The sequence below is a fragment of the Rhinolophus sinicus genome, chromosome 17, assembly GCF_057876585.1.
Source record: "Rhinolophus sinicus isolate RSI-liver-muscle chromosome 17, RSI-T2T, whole genome shotgun sequence".
NCBI classification, from domain to species: Eukaryota; Metazoa; Chordata; class Mammalia; order Chiroptera; family Rhinolophidae; genus Rhinolophus; species Rhinolophus sinicus.
In genome coordinates, this window is record NC_142517.1 from 127,058,935 (window position 1) to 127,083,248 (window position 24,314).

The 24,314-nt window shown below is 38.2% G+C and overlaps 1 protein-coding gene across 1 annotated transcript in view; it reads right to left on the bottom strand.

The window, feature by feature from the left end:
* The window catches only part of DPP10 (dipeptidyl peptidase like 10), a 1,313,078-nt gene that overhangs the window by 1,247,670 nt on the left and 41,094 nt on the right, over nt 1-24,314 (bottom strand). The gene's annotated exons all lie outside the window — the stretch shown is intronic.

The following is a 24,314-nucleotide window of genomic DNA, read 5'->3' on the forward strand; positions in this document are numbered from 1 at the left end:
GTATAGTGTGACTCAATTATGCTAAAAAGGGCCTCTTTACCAAAACATATTTTCCACTAAGATACCTAAAATCCCTCCCTGAAAGGGATTTGTCTTAGGGTTAAGCATCGCTCTCTTTCTGAAATACAGCTTTACAATGGGAACCTGCTGGAATTAATGTGATAATATCTGCATGTATGTATTTAACAGATTTTTTTTTTCTAGTAAAGTATGGAGCAAGACAGGATAAAGTTTCTAGAGACCTAGAAAGCAAGTTGAATTTTTAAGGAACAATTCAAAAGGGGGAGGGGGAGGTAGTGCTAATACACCAGCCAACCTCCCCCACAGGCTAGGGACACTGCTCCTTCCCAGCTGACTATGCTGAATCCCACATCTCACTCGTGCTTGGCCCTCATCACATCACAAATGAGGTGATGGTCAATTTTGGAAGGCCACATCTTTTTAAAGACTTATCTGCTTTTCCTTTCAAGGTGATATATATCTTTTCATTTATTCATTAGACATCTTTTTTCAAATAGTTTACATTCACTTTAATCTTAAAGTATGAAGAATATATTTTTCTTTCATTTTCTTCCTCAGTTCTTATTCTGGTATGTTATCAGATTTGCCTTTTGTTTTCTATATTCCTCCCCTCTAAAGACCTTGTGTTAGTTTTGCTGTACTCATTGTGTTTCTTGAATTGAGGAAAGTTCTACCGTGTTTCTCCAAAACTAAGACCTAGCCAGACAATCAGCTCTAATGCGTCTTTTGGAGCAAAAATTAATATAAGACCCGGTATTATATTATGTTATATTATATTACATTATATCATTATAAAGACCTGGTCTTATAGCAAAATAAGACCAGGTCTTATATTAATTTTTGCTCCAAAAGACTCATTAGAGCTGATTGTCCAGCTAGGTCTTATTTTCGGGAAACACGGTAACCAACCTAGTGATTTGCCCATGAACACAAGGGGGCGCTGTGAGCAAAGTGTGATCCGGTGACGCCAGCAGTTTCCACTTGGGTATGCTGTCTCCCAACACTTTTGTACCAAAGCAGCCACATTTTCTGTTTGGATGCTTGGTTCTCCTAAGCTTTCAGCTCTCCTTTTTGTTCATGGTCAAGCCTCATATCTCACACATCCTCTCTTTTGTGATTTGCAGTTAGTTTTTATCTCTTCAAGGGACTCTGACAAGCAGGTTCCGAGAATCTATAATAATTTCAAAGGTTGAAAAAAGAATGGATTGTCTTTTGGCATACTTCTGTGGAGAAGATGGAGTTTCTTCTCTTTTTCTTCTCATCAGTGAATACTTTCATAAAGGGATACAACTATTGCATTTATCCAATTATCTTTTACTAGAATTCTACTTTCTGTACAGTGTCCATGCTTTATCTTGCTTCTTTTACTGTCCCATTCAATTTTTATTACTTAATGAAGATCTATAGTTACTTTGGCCTTTTTTTACTTTATCTGCAATCTATTTCGAAAAATTTCTACAGACGAAAGCAGAAACATTCTTGCAGTAAATATTTTGCCTTTAAGCAATCTCCCTTATGAAGTCGTCTCTAGGAATGCAGTATGTGCAAATTAGGAGTCATCTGTAGTTTACTTTATTCATTTGCTCATCCCTTATTCATTCATCAAATATCTACTGAGTGCCTCTTATGTGTGTTGGCCTAAATATATATTGAGAAACAAAAAACAACAACAATAAACACTTACCAGCACTTCATAAATCCCCTTGAGATAAGAAAAAAAAAATTTAAAGAACTTGATGGCATTTTAGAGGGCAATTTTATTTATTCTGCATTTCTATCATCTATAAATATTATTAAGTGGTGATTATCTGCTTTGTTCCTGACCAGGGAAATTGAATTTCATGAGCTACTGATGAGATTGATTTTTCTGAGAAAAGAACATTGGTCACTTCTTGTTTCAGTAGATTTTTCTTTTTTCCTGGTGGTTGTATTTTGAAATGGGAATGCATGTACTTCTGAGAAGATTTTAAAATGTGAGCAGTTTTATAATAACACCACCACAGTAGATGAAGGAGAATGTAAAATGACTTCATATGAACCCCACAGGTAAAGTTGTAGGAATATATTTTGCAGAGTTCTAAAACAAATCCTTCAATTGCCTGAGTTCTTTGGAGGAAATATGCCATGAAAAGCCAATAAACATATAAATAAGTAATAGACTGATGCAGCTATCAGACAGAAACTATAAAAGGTGGATGATAGCTCCATATTATGGGTCTGGGAAGAACATTTTCTGTTGTTTTGAGGAAAGAAGGAACCACTTTTAGAACTGGGCTATTAACGTACCCCTTTTCCCTGCAGAATACAAATGAATCTGACTATAATTATGACTTTGATTCTGACTTGGAAACACAGTTGAAGAAAGTGTCAACTAAAAATGAACTGGGGAGTTTGATCCTCTTTAGCTCACTAAGGTGTGCAGAAGTGGAAATTGTTTTTCCAGATGTAGGATTTCACCGAGTGTCTCAGAACTTTCAACCCTTTTTAGATCAATACACGCAAAGTGAATGGCACTGGCCAATGGATACTGAAGAGCCAGACTCCACCCAGATAACGAGCACTGATAAAATAACTAAGAGACAATATCATGAAGTCTCATAAACAGCTCTCCTACAGTAAAGTCAGGATGGTCTATGGCTATGATTGAGAAAAACAGTGGAAAATTCAGTAACAGGCAGCCTGAGTTTCTCTGTTTTACGCATGAAACTTCCTACAGGCAACTAAACTGCTGGTCTCGGTATCTGATAAACATACGTAAATAAGAAATATTTATTTAAAAAAATATATCAATGAGTGATATTGTAATTATGGAAAATTTAGATCTGGATGTGACTTTAAAACTCCTCATGGACAGTAGGTCTCAAATCTCTTTGACAGGCAAACCTCCTTGCAACAGTGTCTCATGTTAAAGACTAGTAGATAGACGCTAAAGAAACTAGAGTTGCTGAGGGCGCAGGTGGGAGTGACCGACCTCACCCCTCAGCCTCTGAGTAATCCTAACTGAGTGGACACAGCTCCCAGGAACACAGTGTGAGAAACCAAGCCAACTGGTGTAGTGTCACACAGCTAGATAGCGACAGAGCTAAAACTACATGTTAAACAACCTGCTTCGATGCCAATACTCTTTGCCAATAATTTTGAAACTTCAGTGAACACACTAATCAGCTAGAGATCTTATTAAAATGCAGAGATGATTCCAGAGTGTGAGCAGGTCCTGAGCTTCTTCATTTCTAGCAAGTTCCACAGTGAGACAGTGCTGCTTGTCCAGGGCCCTGGGAGAAACAAGGCTTTCCACTACACCATGTCGCCAGGAGGTGAGCGAGTGTCCTAGAAGGAAACTCAATCTAAAATATAAACCATCTTCCTGAAAAATCATTCACTCAGAACTTTCAACATCACATTCTTAACTAATTCTATACTTTAAAACAGGGAAGACATAGAGGGGAAGTAAGCAGTAGAGAGGAAAGAGTTTGTCGGTCCAATGTGGCCCACTAATTGATCCACAGAGAATATGAAAACAGAGAATGGTCCACATTAGATCTAATTATTTTTGAATTCATAAAATCAAGTTTGAAAATCCTGAATTGAAATAAAATATTTTGAGGAACGATCTACGGATGGAATGAGTGCAGAAGACCAAAGGCTGACAACTACCTAGAGAAACATCGCGCGTAGATAAAGCTGAGCCTCAGAGCTCCTGCACATTTGCTTTGAGGAGTCATCCCTCTGGACAGTGAGCACCCCGGAGGCTCCCATCTGCAGCCTAACACTCATCTCACCACGCTGGCCAGTACCAGGCTTTCCTACCAAACATCAGCTCTTCTTGACCCCTGTAGTCAGACTCTGCAGACATCTCAGGCAGCTGATCAAACAATCTGTGGGTTAAAAATAGCTTACTCTCATTTCAAAAAATACTCTCATTTCAAGAGAGTATTTGGAGTCATAGAATGACCTTAGACATGTTAATGCAAATGAGTGATAAAAATATGAGTTAAACGTTTCATAAACTTTCTCATAGTCTTTCTTATCTTGCTGTGATGACAGATGCTGATTACCCAGTGGAAGTACTCCTGTCCATGAAATAAACAGACCCTTTAGAGACAGGTTATACTTCTCGAATCCTAAGAATCTGGTTATTATGATGGTATCAAATCCATAATGGAACCTAAAATGAACTGCCATGTAATGAAGAACTCACTAAATCAATAACAACGACATAGAATGCCTTAAATTTGTTGGGAGAAGAGCCACATTTTGAGAAGCTGATGGGAATTGATTGTGTTGACTTTTATCTCCCAAAGTTGCTGTAAACACAACGTAAGAAGAGCAAGAGTCTTTTTATACCCATTGGCAATATGTATATGTGTATATTCATTGGTTTAGTATGATTTCAAATCCAGTTGCTTATGACTTAGGTGAAGCTGTTTTAATCTACTTGTTATGACAAAGACAAAAGAAGTTGTTTTCAGAAGTAAAATTGTTTTGATATAAGAATAAAGTAAATTGTGTCCGGATGTAATCGTCTCATCTGCCATCATTGATAAACATCCACCTGCTGGGGGCTTATCAATAAGAACACGTGGAAGAGCAACTATGGCAAAAGGACATTGAGACTGTAAATACTGAGAGTTTGTGAAGATATTTGAGAGTTTCGGTCTGGGCAAGGCACATTTTGTTGACCTAAACAGCTCTCTTAATATCTTGAGACATTTGCTTCTGCTGGGGCCAAGGCGACTCTTTGGTCAGCAGTGGTGCTAAACCATGCAGTGGTCCCTGGAGTAACCATCTGAGCAGCCTACCCTGTTCACCAACACTGGCACCTTCATTCCCTAGCAACATGCTCTAGCAACAGGGGACGTTTGCTTTTGTGCTGGCAGCTGGAAGTCAGCTCTTGGTTGGTCAAGATGTCTCTCCCAAGAAACCAAACTCATGTGAAAGGTACACTTCAAATTAAATTTGGACTCTATTCCTTTCATTTTCCCTTATCTGGAACAATAGTGTGGTTGATCTGTCGTTTGTTTGGAGTATGTTATTTATTTATTTGGCTTATTAAGAGACATTAGCCTCTAATTCCCACAGTGAATCTGTATTAAATAAATGACTGGAAAAGACAAAATCAGTCTCTGAGTATAACTTTGCCATTTCTCCCAAAACCAAAGATAAAACAGTATGCAAATCAATCATGTAGCTTTCAAAAATTCCTATAATAGATTATACGTAAAGATTTTGCTTCTTTGAGTGCTAAATATCAGTTCATAAAAACAAAAACAATTTAAAAATCCAATTATTTATTGTCATGAAACAATTCTAGCTCATTTATATTTTTAAATGAAACACTTCTGAGTTTAACATGGTAAACCAGTTTAAACTATTTAGAATCCTGCATTGGCATTGCTTTCTTGTAATTTGGTAAAGCACAAGCAATGCATTTAAATAATGAAAGAGAGGCATTTTCTCCTCGATACTACATTAAGTAAAAGCAAATCACTAATTTATAATCCCGTTTCCATGGGAACCTGAGTATAAAGCCAGTCTGATACAAGGCATTTCTCCTGGTGTACATATTTTCCTCCTTCTCCTTAAAATGTACTTTTGATTGCTGTCCAAGGGCTAAAGAGTAAGTGCTGAGAAGCAAATGATCACCTTTGCTCATCATTTCCAAGTTCAGAGAGCTGGAGAAGTAGCTAAAACTGAAAATAGCAGGGCTGGGTGAAAAAAAAATAGACTTTGAAGGGGGAAGCAAATCTTTTAATAAATCTGATTGTCTGACTTCAGATTTGGAGATTAAATTTAAACCTCTCAACTCCGTCTCCATTATTTCCTAACTCAGGTGCACAGCCTGCCTCTGCCTGGTGTATGCAGCTGCCTGGCACAGAGTAATGTCCTACATTCCCACCATCTTTAACCAGAGTAGAATCATCCAAGTGATTTATTTTTCTGAAACACTCATTCTCGAAGTGTTCTTACTGGACTAGCAACATCAGTACCCCTGGGAACAGGTTAACAATGCAAATTCTTTGGCTTCTCCTCAAATCTATGGAATCAGAGACTCGGGGAGCACAGCAGCACAGCAGCACGTTGCAATAAGCCCTCTCGGTGGTTCTGGAGCATGCTGCAGAATCACCGGTTACATACCTGTGTGAATTGTCACGGACTTGTGGGGACACAGAGCCTTGAACTTGGAGCTTAGGGACCCTCTGCTGGAATTCACATCTGATGAACAGCAGCTGCACTAAGATTCCTATGGAATCTAAATATCCTGTGGGTATTTAATACTTAGTTTTAGAAAAAGGATGATGTGAGGGGTGGTGTTGTGCAGGGTTTTGGATTAAGATGAAATATTAAAAAAAACAAAAACCCAGCACGTTATTATTATCATTTTGGACTTTCTCTTACAGTGAAATTAGTTTGAGGACTACCTCTGCCTCCGAATGGTAACTAACTAAAGAAACAAATGTTTGATACACAATAGCTGAATTTTGACTTTTCAGGATGCATACTGTACTATTTTTCTAACCATCTTTGGAAGCAGACCTTTTTTTTTTTTTTTTTTTTTTTTCATCTAAATCGACATTTCAGTTTTAGGAAAAATAATAACAAATGCATTGTCCCAAAGAGTCTTTTTTTACAAATTATATCTTTAATAAGCTGCCTACCTTTCTAAAGTACTCTCGTCCTCTTGCCTGCTCTTGTTGGAACATTGCACGAAGGCTCAATGCCACTGCATAGGTGCTGACAGAGCAAACTATTAATAGAAGCCTGGGCCTCAGGACCTCAGCGGCTCCTTTTAATGCTTAAATTCTCTTATAACACACTGGGCTCTGGGAAGACATAGTGGTTATCATTCGCAGCATTCACTCGCATCACAAAAGGCCTTGGTTATAGAATGTTAGAAAGTAAAGCTGATCCTAGGATGAAATTGGAACTTGTCTTAGGGCTGAATCCTCACTCCAAGCATGTTTCTTATCTCTTGTTTCTCTTTAAGAAGCTTACAGAAAAAGAAGATCAAATTATTTGAAGAGATTTGTACCTAGAGTGCATCTGCTGAATTATACTGTAGCACGCTGTAGAATACTGCAGACACGCCTTTGCTTTTCCTTATTACCAGCAATAAGAGCATGCCCTGAATATTGTTAGGGAGGAAGGCTGTGACACCTGGGAACTCTTATCACTGTTATAGGGAACTGGGGCAAATCCTCTGATGAGAACCTGACCCTCCTTTTCTCCTGCCTTCACTATGCAACATTGATACCCACTGTGGCAATAGAGAGTACACACGCACAGTTGCTATTTTTTCTAAGAAAAAGTCATTGCATTTTTTTTTGTCATGTAAGATATCTATATGTTTGACCTGAGGGACAATGAAAAACATATGTAAACCCCAAGTCTTTTTGCCGGGGACCCTGAAGCTTTGCTCTGTGAAATGCATGTATCCTTAACCTCTTTAGCAAAGGGTCTATCCTTTTATTTAAAGCTTTGCTCTTCTCCTTTGAGCAATTGGTAATTGGATTAAGACCTAGAGAGTCTCAAATACATCTCATAATCATACCCATTCTCTGTTCCCTCCACCTAGGGAGGGGCGAGAACACCTCTATCATTGGCTGCAGTTAATAGCTCAGAAATTCCCTAAAGATGCTTGACTGGCAGCTGTGGGCACACCTTGCTGTCTGCATTCCCAGTCAAGTGGGCAAGATCAACATGAGCCTTGGGAGCACACACAAAAGTTAAAGTTTTTCATCTTTGGGCAAAGCCCTGAAAACAAAAGGACCGAAGTGTGAGAGTCCCCTCTAAGCAAGTCAAAAAAGTATTGGTTTCTTTCTCCCTCTTCTCCTGCTCCCTCCTTTCCTCCCCTTCTCCTCCCTCATCTGTCCTTCTCCCTCCCCTCTCTTCTCCCTCCTCCTCCTCCCCTTCTTTCTAAGCCTTCTACTTCTTTCTGTAGTTTCCCAAATAAAAATAATTCTATCATTGATATGTTCAAAGGCAGCAATCTCTTCACAGTAATTATGAGTATCTTCTCCACAGGTGCCTGGAGAGCTCTACAAATAATCCTTTTAATTACTACTTTTAAAAGTAAATGATGGAATGTAACATTTTTCTAACAAGGAAGGAAATGTATGGAAAACTTATCATCTGAAAACACTATGAAGAAAGACAATTTGAAGCTCACAGACAGTATGTGCCCGGAAGAAGCTTCCTGGGCCGGAGGTGACCCCCATCATGCCTGGACCCCCCTTGTTAGCTCAGGATCCCTTTGTGGATCGAACTAGCAGCAGAACTTTGAATTATTGTGAAGTTTGGGAGCCAGTGTGTGTTAAGCGCTGACGGAGGCTAATTCTCCGTGTCACCACTTACTGCCAATCATTGCACAGTGTTTATACCAATCATTGAGTTCAATTAGCCTGGGAGCACTCCACAGCCAACCTGAAGTCCTGTAAAATGGTAACTCTGAGGGTTATTTGGGTTCCCTGACATCAGCTTCATGCATTTACATAAACTTTTTTTTTCCTGCTGTACTTTCAGAGGATTGTGTTAAAAAATTGTCAGTCATTCCTTTCCAACTATTTTTGAATTGCTTGAATTTGTGCAAGAATAAATGGACAAGTGTCAAAAGCCTGCTCTGACAGTCCTGTTCATCTTTAGCACAACATTTTAGGGTCTTATTAAAAAAAAAAAAATTTTTACTGTGTTCCAAACGCATGCCTTCTTCAAGGCCCAAGTTCACACTAATGGTTTCTTGGGGTCAACTGGTTTCATGCGTTCCCTTTGCACAGAATGTTCAAGGCTAAATATAGAAGGCAATTAACCAATGATCTTTTGCAAATCACTTTGCATTATAAAAATATCTATCTATCTAAACATATGCTTTTTTTTACTATTGTTATAAGATTGAATCACTAGCTACTACTCTTACTTCTCTGTATCGTCCACAGAAGAGACCATTCTCTAAGTCACATGACCCAGGCAAACCCATCATCCTTGAACCATGGAAAGGTTTAACACTTTTTGTGTCTAATGCTTTAAACCGCATACTCAAGCTCTTTGGCACCTTTAATTAAGAAGATGCTTTGATAAATTTAAATTAATAACCACAAAGAAATTCCTGGCCTATTGTTATCTAAATTTCAGCATGAGAGAAGAATGGTCACTCCACTACAGAACATGAAATAACATTCTCCAGGGTGAACCCTTTTAATTATCCATACCAGAGAAAAATCCTAAAGGTAAATAGCTGAAAAAATAATAAATATCTCAGACAACAGTAATAAGTAGTGCTAAGAACTTAGTATTTACTGAGCACCTACTATGTGCCAGCAGGCTGTATTTTATTTCTATTAACCCATTTAGTTTTTACAGTAAGCCTGTGAGGTCTAACAATCTTCATTTTGAGATAAGGAGAGCGATGCTGGAAAAAGACCAGGTGCAGCATGACTAACACCTGTACTCTATCTGTTTTTGAAGCCCACTAGGACAGGGAAGTAATTGTGGGTGACTTTTGAAAACTCCCGCAAAACCCCTGAAGGCATTTCCTCTTTCCCACACCCGTCTTTCTTTCCATCTTGCTGCACTTTTTTCATTTCACTTTTTCCACCAAGTCCTTATCATCCCTACTCACTTACCATAAGGAACAGAAATAAAGTGTTTAGGTTTTTAGAAGTCATATGTGTTCTCATAAAATAAACAAAGAACAAAGAGGCATGCATTCAATAGGGGAATTGTCACATTCCTCTAAACACTATATAGATATATAGATATACTTATATATCTATATATCTATCTATCTATTATGTATGTATATATAGAAATAGAGCCTTTATATGCTCACACATGCTTATAACTTTTCTGCATTCCTAAATTAGCAATCAATAGCACCCACAAATGGCTTCCTTCAAATACCCTGTACTATATCGGTCCTAATTATTAGCAAACCGTCTGGATTCATAGAAAAAGTGGAATCCATAAACAGAACTCTCTCATCAGCTATACTCCATTCACTTCCTTAGACATATAAATGGGGGGACCACTAAGCTGGGGGAGCTTTATAGAGCCCTGGGCCACCTCCTTCATTTCACCACCAAGGGTCCAGCATGGGAGAGCTATATCCGGGAGGAACTTTGGAGAAAAGCAAATCAGAATTCAGGCTCTAAGTCTGCTGTTGCTTTCCAAACATGTGACCATGTCAAAAGTATTTAATATCTTTGAATTTCAGTTGTTTTCACTTGTAAAATGTGGAAAAAAGAAAGAAAATCCTGTTGTTGTAAGATTTAAAATAGAGAAAAAAAGCATTATTATTAAAATATTTGGTTCATATAGGTAGAACTCAATAAATCTTCTTGATTACAATTCATCTTGGTCAAGGATCATTTGGTTGATATATATGTCAGAAACAAAAGCAATTTAACCAATTTAGACCAAAGAGAGAGTTCATTGGAGGGCCATCTGGGCAAAAAATCCAGAAATGATTACCTAATGTCCAAGCCTGTTTTCCAGCACCCACCTTGTAAGATCGAATCCAGTATGAAAACCAGATAGTTTCTCAAACTACGATTATTATGTTGGTTAAAAGAAAGGAAAATCAGCTAAAACACAGTAAAACTGATACCCATGTTTTCTGAAGCATGTGCTTCCTCGTGCCCAGTAAGGAGAATCCGAAGTAGTTGAATAGTGTCTCCTATTATGTAAACTATAACTGTGTGTGTGTGTGTGTGTGTGTGTGTGTGTGTGTGTGTGTGTATCAAAGGTTCTGTGATTTTCTGGTTTGTGAGATGTCTGTATGGGAAGGAATGTTTAAAAATATTATTTCAGAAAAATGTCGAATGAAAACTGAATAATTCAGATCCATCCGAGGCCAAATCAGAAACCACTGCAGAATGTTAGTCAACTGTCACCTAAGTGGAGACCCTCTTTGTAGGTCATATAAATGAAATTTAAAACACTTTATAGTATGTCACTGGACTTGAAAGTACTTATTCTATGCGGTCAAATAAATTGTAAAATCAAGACAATTTATTGTATAATTGGAGGGGAGGATAGATAATCTTTGCATTATCTATCAAAACCAAATGTGTGTTAATGAGTTCCTGTTATGAGCTCTTTCCGATGTCTTGGAAAGAAAGTAGGATGAGTCATAGAGCTCATTTTAAGATATTCTATATACTTGCCCAGAAAAAAATTAATATGCACGAAATAGACACAATGAAATAATACACTGTATGGTTCTGAATCAAGCTACCATATAAATTTACAATGGTGGAAATCAGAGTGAGCTGGAAGACTCAGAGGAGACTGAGAGAAGAGGCAGTGGGTGGCAGAAGGGTGCAGCAGTAGAGAGAACAGGATGAGGAGGCAGGCAGCCTGGTTTTGGATCCCAGTGGAGTGATTTAACGGCTGTGTTATTAATCAAGTTACTCCTTTATGCCTCAGTTTACTCATTAGTAAAACGAGGGGTGTAGAACTACCTTATAAGGTTGATATAAAAATTAAACAACTTAATACATGATGTGTGCTTAGAACAGTGGCTGGCACATCATCAAGTCTCAATGAGTATTAGCTATTTTGTTATTATAGAAGTGGAAATTAAGGTGAAAGTTAAAACTCAGTAAGACCTAGGAAGGAAAAAGAAGAGGGTGGGGTGGATGCTCTCGGGAAAAGCAGTAGAATAGGGAATGGCGTGACGACTGAGAGACTGAGGGAAAGGGCTTAACAGGCGGGGGGGGGGGGGGGACAGAGTACATTTTATGCAGAGGAAGGGCAGGAAATTAAGGTGAGATCAAATGGAACAAAACTGAGGATGACCTTAAAATCTGGGAAGGGAAATGAAAGTCATACACAAAGCAAATTGGTTATGTTCTGCAGCAAGCAAGTGCTCAAAAAACAAAGTCGTCTTTAAAGAAAATTTGTCTCTTAGCAACATGTGAGTTGAAAATAGGAAGTGACAAAGGAAAGGAGAATAAATAGAAGGCTACCGAAGAATTCTGTATATTTCAACAAAATTCTAAATTTTAGGCCTGAAATGGGAAAGTCAGAAATGCACCCACCCCAGTCCTAAGTGATTGGAAGACTCTAGCTACTTATTGTGACAGTGGGGAGGGCATAATGTCCAATTCTCTAACAAATGACCAAAAAAAAATGAAAGATTCACTAGCTATACTTGAAAACATGTATTCTAACAATTGAGGTAAATTCTTCACTGCTTCTCATCTTTACCCCCTTATAGGCATTCACAAACATGTTAGGGGTATACTACAGTCCCGGAAAGCTATATACAAATAGAACCTGATGAATAATTGGTTTCTAAAACTTTTTCTAGTGCCTTATATTTCATGGTAAAAAGTCTGACAATATGCAGCATAAAAGAAAATAACAGCAGAGCCCAGGTGGTCTCAGCAAGGTTTACAACCATCTGCAACATTTCCAGACTATTCCAATCAGAATTCACCGTCACTTGTCTTTATCCTGCACTCACCTCCCTTCCTTTCCCACAATCACTCTAACAAAACAATGTATCATTTGGGCTTCCAGATCCTCTTTTTCTCAAACTCAGGGCATTTGCTCCAGTATCAGTGCAGATTCTGTAGAGTGACTCTCAATTTAGTACCGTAAAATCCCAAAAATGTCTCCCCCACCAGGTATAATAGGTTATCAGTATCAAAGGGTTTGAATTTCTCATCCTTTTAAAAGAAACCAAAGAAATTATTATAATCTATCGAAACTCTCCAGCAGTAAACCCTGGTTATAAAGTATATAACTATTAATAGATATTAACAATAAAATGAAGCCACTTTTTCAGCCATTTTTAGGACAAACTGCCCCCAGTTAAAAAAAAGCCCGTGTCACAAGAGGATTTTTTTTAATCCCAAATCAAATGTCACCAGATGTACTGTATTGTATACTCTCCTTTTATAAAGTTGGGCAAGTCTAGGAGCATTTAGAGTATCTGTGTGTGAGGTGGCACAGTACTGGTGATTTTCCAGAGTCACTGCAAAGGATGACTGCAGCCAACAGCATCTTAAACAGATGAACAGTGCCAGTTAAATTCATTTTGAAAGCCCTTACAAATCTATTTCTGTAGCTCTTTTTGGCCTCTTCAGACATCACGCCTGTACACACACTCACACACACACACACACACACACACACACTTTCATGCTATCCTTTATCTATCCAAAGCTCCACACTGTGGAAAGGGCCTTGGCTTGTCCTATCCCATAGTGTTCCAAAATCCTAATAGCGTTTCATTTCCTCTCTCAGTACCAGTTTTCACATTTCTGTCTGATTTTAATTTGGAAAGAAATCACACATTTAAATTTTCAAAAATTCACACAAAATACGCGGATGAGTCACCAGATGATGGGTTTAACCCTCTCAGGTATGTCTGAATTCCAATGCAGGCCTCTATTAATCAGAATGACTCCACCTGGTAGAATATGTGGGGCAAATATTTTGATTGGCGTGTGTTCCTGGGTTCCTTCACGATGGCACCCACATGAGAAAAAGAGGGACGGGGCCGTCAGTTGTTCCAATTCTGAAAACAACTCAAACTATAGGTTAATTAGCTAACCCACTAGTTTTGTGTAAAAGGACAAATGGTTTATTACTTACCCATGGCTACTTTGGAGTTTCTCCCCCTAGCTTTGCCACAGTTTAAAACCAAATAATTTTTTAAAAATTATTTTAACAAAAGAAAGCATATATCTACATACTAGTACCTCTCTTTATATAATAGATATATTAATAAACTAGTCTTATCTATATTAAAATTTTATAAATGGAAATCTAGTTTAAGTGCTTAAAAATTATTTAAAAGCAACTTTATTGGGTATAGAACACACACACACACATACACACACACACACACACACAATATGCACCAAAAAGTTTCCTAGAATGTTGCTCTTCCTTTTTTCTCACATCAATCGCATGCTCACTTTAATGGCATTTGACCAGATGGAAAGACACCTTCTTCATCAATTATTTCCCACTATGCTTTAGGAGTGAATATGCACCTCTGAGTAATATTTTATCATATGACACCTGAGCTACAGCTTCGTGGGCATGAGAGTTGCAAAATGAAATTGAACCGCTCTAGCACCAAAGCCATAAGCAAGATGACAGATATTGATTGTGCCTTAAGATGTAATGTAGGCACCTAATGGGGCATAGTAATGTACAATGAATCATTAGAATATTATTTTAAATTTTCCATTCACCTGGGGGATTGTTAACGGGATATTTCACCTTCAAGTCACTCCCCCCTCCCCCCCGCCCAGACTAGGATAGCACTTTAAAAAGGTCATTTAGAATATGGCAGAATTTTAGCATCTTTGGGAACATTCGTGATTATTTTCTAGGTCCCAGGGAGCAGATTTCCATCTTTCTGAGGATTAGAAATCTTTCAAAAATTTAAAAAGTGCATCCTTGTTGGTCAAAACACAAAGCAGGAAAATTTACCTGCAAAGATTAAACTCTAATAATCTCCACCAAATGATAAATAGGGAGCATTTTTGAGCCCTCACTATTACTTCTGCGACAAGGGCTCCACATGCATTATTTCCCTAATGTCCACAGGAAGCCTCCCAAGTAAATGCTCTTATTGTCTTCATTTTAAGGACATGACAACTGAGGCAGGTTAAAGAACTAGCCCGAGATGGTCACAGAGTTAGCACATAGTGGAAGCCAAGGGGAAAACACAGATTTTACTAGATATGCAGACCACCCACTCTTCACTATTCTATCATTCTGTCAAAAGAAAAGCTATGAGGCCTGCAGTCATTCATCAAAAAGGTAAATCACTGCTCATCTTGTAACTACAGTTCTTACCTTCTAGCAGGTTGCCTAGGCTCACCTCCTGGTCATAGCTAGGAAGTGCAGGAAAAGTCTTTCCAGTGTCTTTCTGTGGCCCTCACTCTCAGCATTCATTGTTTTCCTTTGCTGTCCTTAGCCACTGACAGTCTCCAACGGAGAGCCAGATGGATTCCCGCCATAATATTTCTCCTAACGAAATGGACTGCCCTGGGCTCCTTTCCCTCAGATACTCAAAAGACAGACGTTTCAGATTCACTATTTTTGTTTCTAGTGCATCATATACATTCTTTTCTGTTTTCCCCCTCACCCTTTACTCTTTCTGTTTTTCCTGGATGCTGGAGCCCATTCAATACCTTCCTTTGCTTTGGAGACACGTGTGATTTGAATAAAGCAGTGTATTAGGAGGGACAGGGCTTAGTTGTTGGTGTTAGGCTAACTGGGTCCAAATCTATGAATATTTAGCAAAGAACTAAGGCTAATCTGACCTGATATATTGGTATGCTGTTTCCAAGTTAGCATTTTATCAGAGTTTTCAAAGACGTAATCTCAAGTAATGAAGTAGTTGTGGCTGTAAAAACTGGCAAAGATATAAGTATTTTAATATCATGGAATCTTTGTTGCCATCATATTTCAACATGTGGGCAAATATATATTACACTCACACAAGATGTCAGTCTGATTCAGCAATTTTCTCCTGGGATTTGTTCAATAGGGTAATTAAAAAGCTTAGGGATTTGACCAGGGTTCCTCAAAATCATTTAGATCAGTCAATGGTGTCGACAAATATTGATTAAGTGCCTACTGTATGCCAAGCTTCTGTTAGCTTCTAAAAATTCAGCATTCACCAAAGCATAGTCTCTGCTTTCAGAATCTCTCAGCATTGTGGAGAAACAGAATAATTTGTGCCATGATTAAATCTAAAAAAAAAAAAAATCTTTGAAACACAGATGAGGGTGCCCTGATATTCTCAAAAGTTTGGCAGAAAGGAAAGAAATCATCATACCGTTCCCAGAGAAGGTGACAAGAAATGAGTCATAAATTCTGAGTTGGAGTTTGCCATTTAGAGAATATGGGATTGTATGAATACCAACAAAAATTTGAATGGGCATTACAAAAGTTCCAGGGGACAGAACATTGTTACATATTAGGCATTATTCAAGGAAATTTATTTTGAATAATCCACACAGAAATTGATCTGCAGGATGATAAACATTCATTCCAAAAAGGCAAGAGCTGTCACATCTTCACTTTCCCACCCAAATTCTACCTACCTTGTTTTATTTACTTATACCTTCCACTTAATTGGCTAAATTGATAAATATTTTGGATTATTTCCAAGCACAAAGAAAAATATGTGTCCCATTGTATTAGGCTGGAATTCTCCCCACAACCCAGCACCCTCCCTCCCCCATCAAAAAAAAATATATATTTACAGAAGCTTCTACCATTTTATTGAGGAGTGCAATCCCAAGGCAGCAAGAGTGAAAGGAAAGAAGTGTCAGAGGAAGCAAATATAACAGGGTGTATTACTGAGCTGGCCAGGATTTGTGACAAGCTGTTTGCTCAGCGTTGCAGGATATCTTCAGAAAGAGAGAAAGAGGTCACATGAAGTTGTGAAAATCTAAAGAGTCCACATAGGGAGAGCAAGGGAGAAAGATTTATCTACAGGTGCTAATATCCCCTGATACAGCTTGCTCAGAGCTCACTGCAAAGGGTATTAACTCCCCTGCACTTCTGGGTTATGCAGGGGGTAACTGAGTACATGCCTGATGTCTCATGTCTCAGCAGTAACAGAGGAGCCGCAAGGTGGAGGCAAGAGGTGAAACACATGAGAATGAGGGGAGCCACTGTTGGATTGCACTCATTTGCGGCTGCAGAAACTTAACTGCAAGACGATGGGAGGAGCCCACGTCCTTGGGAGAACTATGCACTTTCATCCAAAACACACTGTTAGAGTGAAGTCCTAAAGACTAAAACTGAATTCAATACAGCCTCCATGGCCAGGTGGGCATTTCCTTAGAACCAAGGTCACTCGGTGTGTTAGTACTTTCCCTCCTCTTGGTCTGTGCCCCGCCACAGGTCAGTTACCTGTTCTTTTGAATCCTTGGCCTTGCCTTATTCTACATTTTAGAAGATGAGGAAAGCTCAACATTTCTTTTGTTGTTAGACAGACCTGGTCTAGAATCCTACCATCTACTCACTAACTGAAATTACATAAATCCTCTGACTGTGATTTTCTTTCATTTGCTACATAGAGATAATCCCATTTCCCTAACAAGGTTATTGGGATTATTAAATGAGATGAATCTCTGAAGTACTTAATACAATTCCTGACCCATTATGGGGACAACAGAGATATTCGTTTTTTCCCCTGAATCATTCTTGTCATACGAGTTTATGGTTTGTCCCTCACCTTGCTCTTAGACAGTTTCATACATCTGCCTGTGCATGATGACAGCACAGTACTTCCATTAGGAATTCTTTATAACAGTGAAACTTCATAAAGCACGATTTGTGCTGTCATTAATTTCAGATCAATACCTACCCTTTCATACTCTGCTTGGTGATGCTGAGGCGAGGATTTAGCAAATGTATCTCCCCTTTGCTAGAAATTTCCATGTCAGACTCTATGGAGAAGTAAAGTACTGAGAAGCCAGAAGGCTGGAGGGTAAATAAGTGACTTGCTTCTTCCAGGTTTGCTTGCTGTTCCTGCAGATGTCACTTCAACAATGGCCCTTTGCCCTGGCAATGGCAGTTGGTTCCAGTTCTACCTTTGCTTTGGATCTGCCCAAATCAGCCTCATTGTTCATGTTATCAAAGGGCAACATAATGTTGTAAAAAGAAGGAAAGGTGATAAAAATTGCACACACACACACACACACACACACACACACACACACACACACAGAGCTGGTATTTGTTTTTCAGCTAATAGAGAAACCACCAAAAGCATGGCTCTATCTATTTCATCCAACAACCTTTAGTATATCTGAACTCTCAAGATGCTTATCTGCTATTTACCCTCCAACTGCCCATTTACCAAATGTTTTTGAAAGTTTAGTTTATGGCTCCATCTTTTAATGGTCTATCACTGTTAACAATCAATGTCAATACCTGAGGCCAAGTAGATTATTTTGATAGATTTTACAGAGAATAAATTCTCCCTTTCAGTTTCTTGTAAAAGTACGTTCTCTATCTTAGTTATCAAACTGTGATATGCCCAAATTCATTATTTGATCATAGAGTTTTCTGAGGAATTAGTTTTTTGTGGATGATATATCTTAAGATAATGGACAGTGGGTAAGGCGAGGAATGAGATAACAAAGATTACATGTTTTAAAATGCTTACAAATGATTTTTCAGAGTTAAGTAATATGTACAGAATTCAATATTCCCTCCTTTATGATATAAAAGAAAACTTTAATTAACTGGGGTAGAAAATGCAATGGTAAATAAGTTGCATATAGCTGAATTTCTACAGGCATTCTCTGAAGAGCTCTAAATTAGTAAACCTAGAACAAAACAATGACTCATTGCCTGCTCAAATACCATCACCACCAAGGCTCAGGTGACATGCTATTGTTGGGGACATGTTTTATAGCAATAAAAATTTATAGCAAAGAGATATGCATAACTGAAGAAGAATTGTACACATATATTTTAAATAATTCTATAATTCCTACAAATAAAACTGAAAGTTTGTTTAATGAGATTAATTACTTGTTCCTCTCCCAAATTATCTGGCTACCTTTTGAACCAGAGACACAGGTTTTTCAAAAGACCTACAAAATTTCACAAAAGCTCTGATAGGAAACTTGTCCACACAAACTGACCATTTCACTACAAAACTAAGTTTCTCCAGTGACTCCAGCACCACCTCCCTATGATTTACACAGAAAGGCCCAAAGGGGAGGATTCCCTTTTCACAGCCCATGCCGCGGGCCATTCTATCACTAGTACGAAACCTTGTGGAGTACATTAAGAACTACTGCTTCCCCAAAATACTCAGTATCTTTTACAGAGATGCCCTTTCACAGAGAACACCTGGCCAAATGGCCCCAATAAACATATATCCAACCAAAAATCATGTTCGTTATGCCATTCCCTTTTGAGAACCTCCAGCATATCCCCATTTGTTATCCTCACAGAGTTAAGCATAATGTGCTCAGTAGCCATGTTGGAATTTCTTAATCCTTCTGGTAGGAATCTCTATACAGTACTAGAAATTAATACCCCCCGTTATTTGGTCATGGTTTCTTTCTACTCTAGAAGACAGTGTGACTATCTTCCATCCATAGGTGCCAAACTCACACTTGCGTCTATCATTCTACATGCTATTTTCCTTGCCTGGAATCACTTTCCAAATCTTTCTACTTTTAATACCTAACACACATTAGTTCTAGCTCTTCAATGAAGCTTAGCAGCAATTTTGCAGTTCTTATGTGCAGGGCTCCACAGTAAGAAGCTTTACACATATTAACTTCTTTAATTCTCATAAAACACCATGAGGAATATATTATTATTCCCATTTTATAAATGAGAAGCTTGAGGTACAAGAAGTCAAGTAATTTGTCCAGGATCAGACGGCACAGAGCCAGGATTTGAACCCAGGCAGTCCACCTCCAAAGTGCAGCTCTGCATTTGACAAATGCCATAAACATGAGATGTATGAGGCTGCTGCCGGGGTAACACGGCAATATTGTTTTACAGTCATCTTTTTTCATGAGTAGAAAGAGTGCACTCAAAACTGACGATTAGCAGCATAGTATAATAAATACGTAACCCAATAACATAGTTGAGTATCACCACTATCAAGTACTACGTGCTGTACATAATCGTATGTGCTGTACTTTATACAACTGGCAGGGCAGTAGGTGTGTTTACACCAGCATCACCACAAATACATGAGCAATGCATTGTGTTACTACGTCATGATGGGTGTAGTGTCACTGGGTAGTTGGAATTGTTCTGCTCCATTGTTCGCACACCACCATGGTATATGTGGCTCGTCGCTGACCAAAACTTTGTTATGCAGTGCACAACTGTAATTTATTTCCCATAGTCAATTTTTCTACATTAATGAGTGAATTCTCTAATATTTTTAAGTCAGAATTGCTAAGATTGTCTTCTGCTAGTTTATTACATTCCATTCCCCGTTTTGATAAATCCCACTTTGACTGCTAAGAGATTTCTGGACTTGTCATTTGAGAGATTTGGGTAAATCCCCTTATCTTTATGTGCCTCAATTTCCTCTTAGTGGTTCCTACCAGCATTAAAGTAAGTCCCTCTCTTCTATCCCTGCTCATGCTATGCCTCCTTCTGGGCTAACCATTATTCTGATTCTGAATCTTTCATCTTTGAACTACGGTAACCCCTTCATCTTTCTTGTACTCCAGCATCTCTCACTTTCTGCTCCATGTTGCCCTTTCTTTCTCTGTCCTCTGTCCGTTTTCTGAGTTCCACAGCAAAAGCTGACTTTCTCCATTCACCTCAGTGATTTCAAGCCGGCTGACACCACATGGTTACCCAGCTTCCATGCAGAACCATTCTAGTCAATGCATGCTACTCTGCTCTCACCGGCTCTTCATCATTGCCTCTTAGCTGTGGCTGCTGTATTCCATGATTGGTTATGAAGCCTTTCCCAGGCGTGATGCTCTGCCTACAAAAGTACAGTGTACCATGGCAAAAGCTTCCTCCCATTTCTAACTCCCCGTTAATGCCTCTCTCACTATTCAGGAGCCAGGAAAGAGTCTACCCGCCCCCACCACTCCATGTACATGGCATTCACCTTAGAGCAGTGACACAGAAGCCCACATTCAGAATAACAGTGTCACCATCATATTAGCCAACATGTATTAAGCTCCTGCAATAGGCCAGTCACTGGGCCAATTCTCAGACATAAATCATCTCATTCAATCCTCACAACTCTATATGATTTGTCCTATCATCATCCCCATTTCACTGCTGAGATACAGCCCTAGAAATGAAATGGTCTGCTAGAGATTAAATGACCTGGAAAGCAAGAACTGTCCACTATTTCTCCGATTATCTGTGTGCTTATCTTAGTATCCACTAGAACCTAAGCTCTGGAGAACAAGAATCACATATGTGTTGCTCATGTCCAGGTCTCCAGGGCTCACCAAGGTATCTGGGCACATAGTAGATGCTCAATAAACATTTGATGAATGAAGATAGCATATTTCCAATGAGATGAAGTGATTTCTCCATCTCATGCTGTAGCTGTAGTAGCTGTACCTAATATAAAGACACACCCAAGTGCGTTCAATGCTGCTGTTGCGATTGAGTGTGCTAGTAACACTCTACACTTAGATATTATTAATATAATTAATTGCCTTGGAAAGCAACCTGTTTTAGCTTGTACTTAAGAAAGCTTTTATTTAGTATTATATAAAGAAAGGAATATATTGAAATGCAAAGTATTTGCTTCTAGAAGTTTTGGAAAACATGAGCATGTGCATATAAACCTATTTACCTTATTTCTTGAAATCAAAAGGCAGTTAGAATAGTGAATGATGCTTGTTGCATGGCTATTATTTCACAATTGCACATGTGTGTATACCTACTTTTGTGGTTACTATTATTCAGTTAAAATAAAATTAAAGTATTTCAGTTAGCTGATCATTGATAACCTTAACAGTTCATTTAACAGCCCCCACTAGGGGCTTTTAACATTTCATAAAGGTAGTTTAAAAAGGCCAATTAGCTTTGGGAATTAAATTATAGAACATGCCATTTTGTCAGAATAAAGGATTTCTGATGTGATAGCCCCTATTAAAGAGTCACTAAACAAACAGTATATTTATTAGATATGTAAAAATAATCCTTTGAGGAAAAATGCACAAGCCAATCCAATTATAACGAATGCATTCAACTGACGTCCCTTAACCAGGACAAAAGTGAAATATATATCACCCTACACAAAGTATATAAGAGAATTTGTAAAGAGATGTTAATCCTTCCTAATTCTTGATTAAAGGCTTATACTTATTTATCATTCTACCTTTTTCTGAGGTTTTACAACTGTTTTCCATGAATGCTAGACGTGCTCAGAAAAAAAAAAAAAGAATTTGAAGCAAAAGATATAAACATGCTCATCAGTTCTTAGGAAAATCCTTTTTGTCTCATGAACACCCAGTTTGAGAACATTCATTAAATCTGTCTGTAAGGTGATCTAATTAAATTCTGGAATTAAATATCTGAAAATTAATTCTTCTGGAACTTACCTGACTTGCATTTATCTTGAGATCATGTATTTTTTCCTTATTGAATACAATATTCTCAGCAAAATAGTTATAACTTTCCTAGGGATAAGCTATATTTGGTAAAGAAGGTCCCAGGTAATTGTCAATGGAAATGAAGCATGTCAGCTCGTATGCAAGGAAAACAGTATTTTTTATGCTGTAGAAGAGATTTGCATAACAAATTGAGGGTCAAGTTGGACTTTCAAACCTATAAATAAAGAATATCTATTCTCCTTCCCTCATGGAGGTTTTTTGTTTTTTTTTAATGGAATAACCATGGAGCTGGATTTTACACAAGAATATCCATTGTAGGTTTAATCACAATAGTGAAAACTTAGAACAGACTACATGTTCACCATTCAAAGAATGTTGACCTAGATTACATAGTACCTATACCTTGGAATTATATGAAACCATTAATAATGATATTTTAAAAGAATATGTCATAAAAGAAAATTTTAAGTAGAAAAATATGATTTTTTTATTCCTTCATTATAGTTCCTGTTTTCAAAATTTTAAACAATTTGGACTTTTTGAAAATTTTGAAAATTTTCTGGTTCTCAGGAGAATAAAAGGTAATGTTAAATGGAAGGAATTGTACATTCAGGAGTCCATCAGCTATGATTGGTTTCTTTGGTTAGGCAAACTTCTTGAAATGCCTTAAAGCATCCTTAGTATGAATCAGATATGAGAAATAGAACAAAATATTGATACGAGCTTTCCAGGACATAGTAGGCACCTGAAAATACATTAGTGATAATTATGGGTCTGATTTGATGCTTTATTAAATATCAAGATTCCACTATATTTTCAAACATTAATAGCTTGGCACTCTATATATCAAAATTAAAAATTTACAACTAAATACATCTACTAAAGTCTCAGCTATAAAATTCAATTCAACTAATATTTTGTTAAGCACCTTCACACAGAATTTGTGTTCATGTTACCAGCTCATATTTGCATTACAGATAATCTGAGACTCGAAGTTTCTAAGTGCTTTGCCCAAGATTACAGTTAGAAAAGCAAAGCAATGAATCCAAGCTAGGTCTTAAAGTTCCAACTTCAATACTTTTCCAAAATTCAGTAGAATTGTTTCTCTGCATTTTCCCTCTCTTCTTTTCTTTTGCTTCTCCAGTTAGCCATATTCTATCAAATTCTTCAATTTTGCCTCCTTCACAAAGCTTTTCTTAGCTGTGCCCAACTCCAGAGGTGGCCTTCTGAATATCTGTCAAGGCTCTTTGAATTGATTATGGGTTTGAAGCTCTTGAGGGCCCCCTCTCAAGAGCCCTTTGCCCTCTCTCTCCCTTCCCTCAAGCTGTCATCCCCTGCAAAGCTGGCAGTAGAGTGGGAAGAGCCTGTGCAGAGTTATGGAGGCAAGAAAGTGTAAGGCATAGCCTCATCAGTAGGAAGCTCAAGTTGCAAGCGGCATGTGAAGAGGGGGAGAAAGCCTTGGAGAACTTACCAAATGTAGAATGGGACCATTGGGGAAGGAGATTCTCTGGACAGAAAGTGGCCAGAGGTTGAGAAATTAACCCTTCAGAAAACACATGTCCTGAACTGCTACTGCTGTAATAGAGACCATTCAGAAGGCATAATCAATCTCTGGTCAATAAGCCATGCTGACTTTATAAAAAAATTCCTGGACCAATAAATTGTTATATTAAGTGCATTATTTCTTTCAGTACTTACACTGGATCATTTTACAGTGTGAGAACTGTATCTTGGAGGGGTTAACAAAACTTGCTGAAGGACACAGCTAATAAGTGTTAGAGCTGCATTCAAATGCAGGTCTGTATGTCCTCTTCAGGGTCCATAAGCCTGCATATTTTACTGCAGAGATCGCTGATGGAAAAATGATCACTTGCTGTGCATGGTCAAAGGTACTTTTAGCTCCAGGACCTAGTCCATCCAATTTCATGTGCACCCAAATTTAGGTACCTTGTTCTCAAACTCCAGGTAGAAAGAAAAAGACAATTCTCTTTCTTTCCTGCTAAAGGGAGGAGCTGAAATGTAGTGTTTGTGAGCACCGTGGTAATGGGATAAAGGTTCATAAACAGGGATCAGCGGCTATTTCTCCTGCCTGGGAGATGATGCTAGTATGGAAGGTATTTATAAGAAAAGTTTTGCATTTTCCATTTAAGTGTACTTGGTATTTTTATTAAGAAGCACAAGGGTTGGATGCCAGGATTCCAGCTATAGCAAATGCAGCCCTCTCTGCTTATCTGC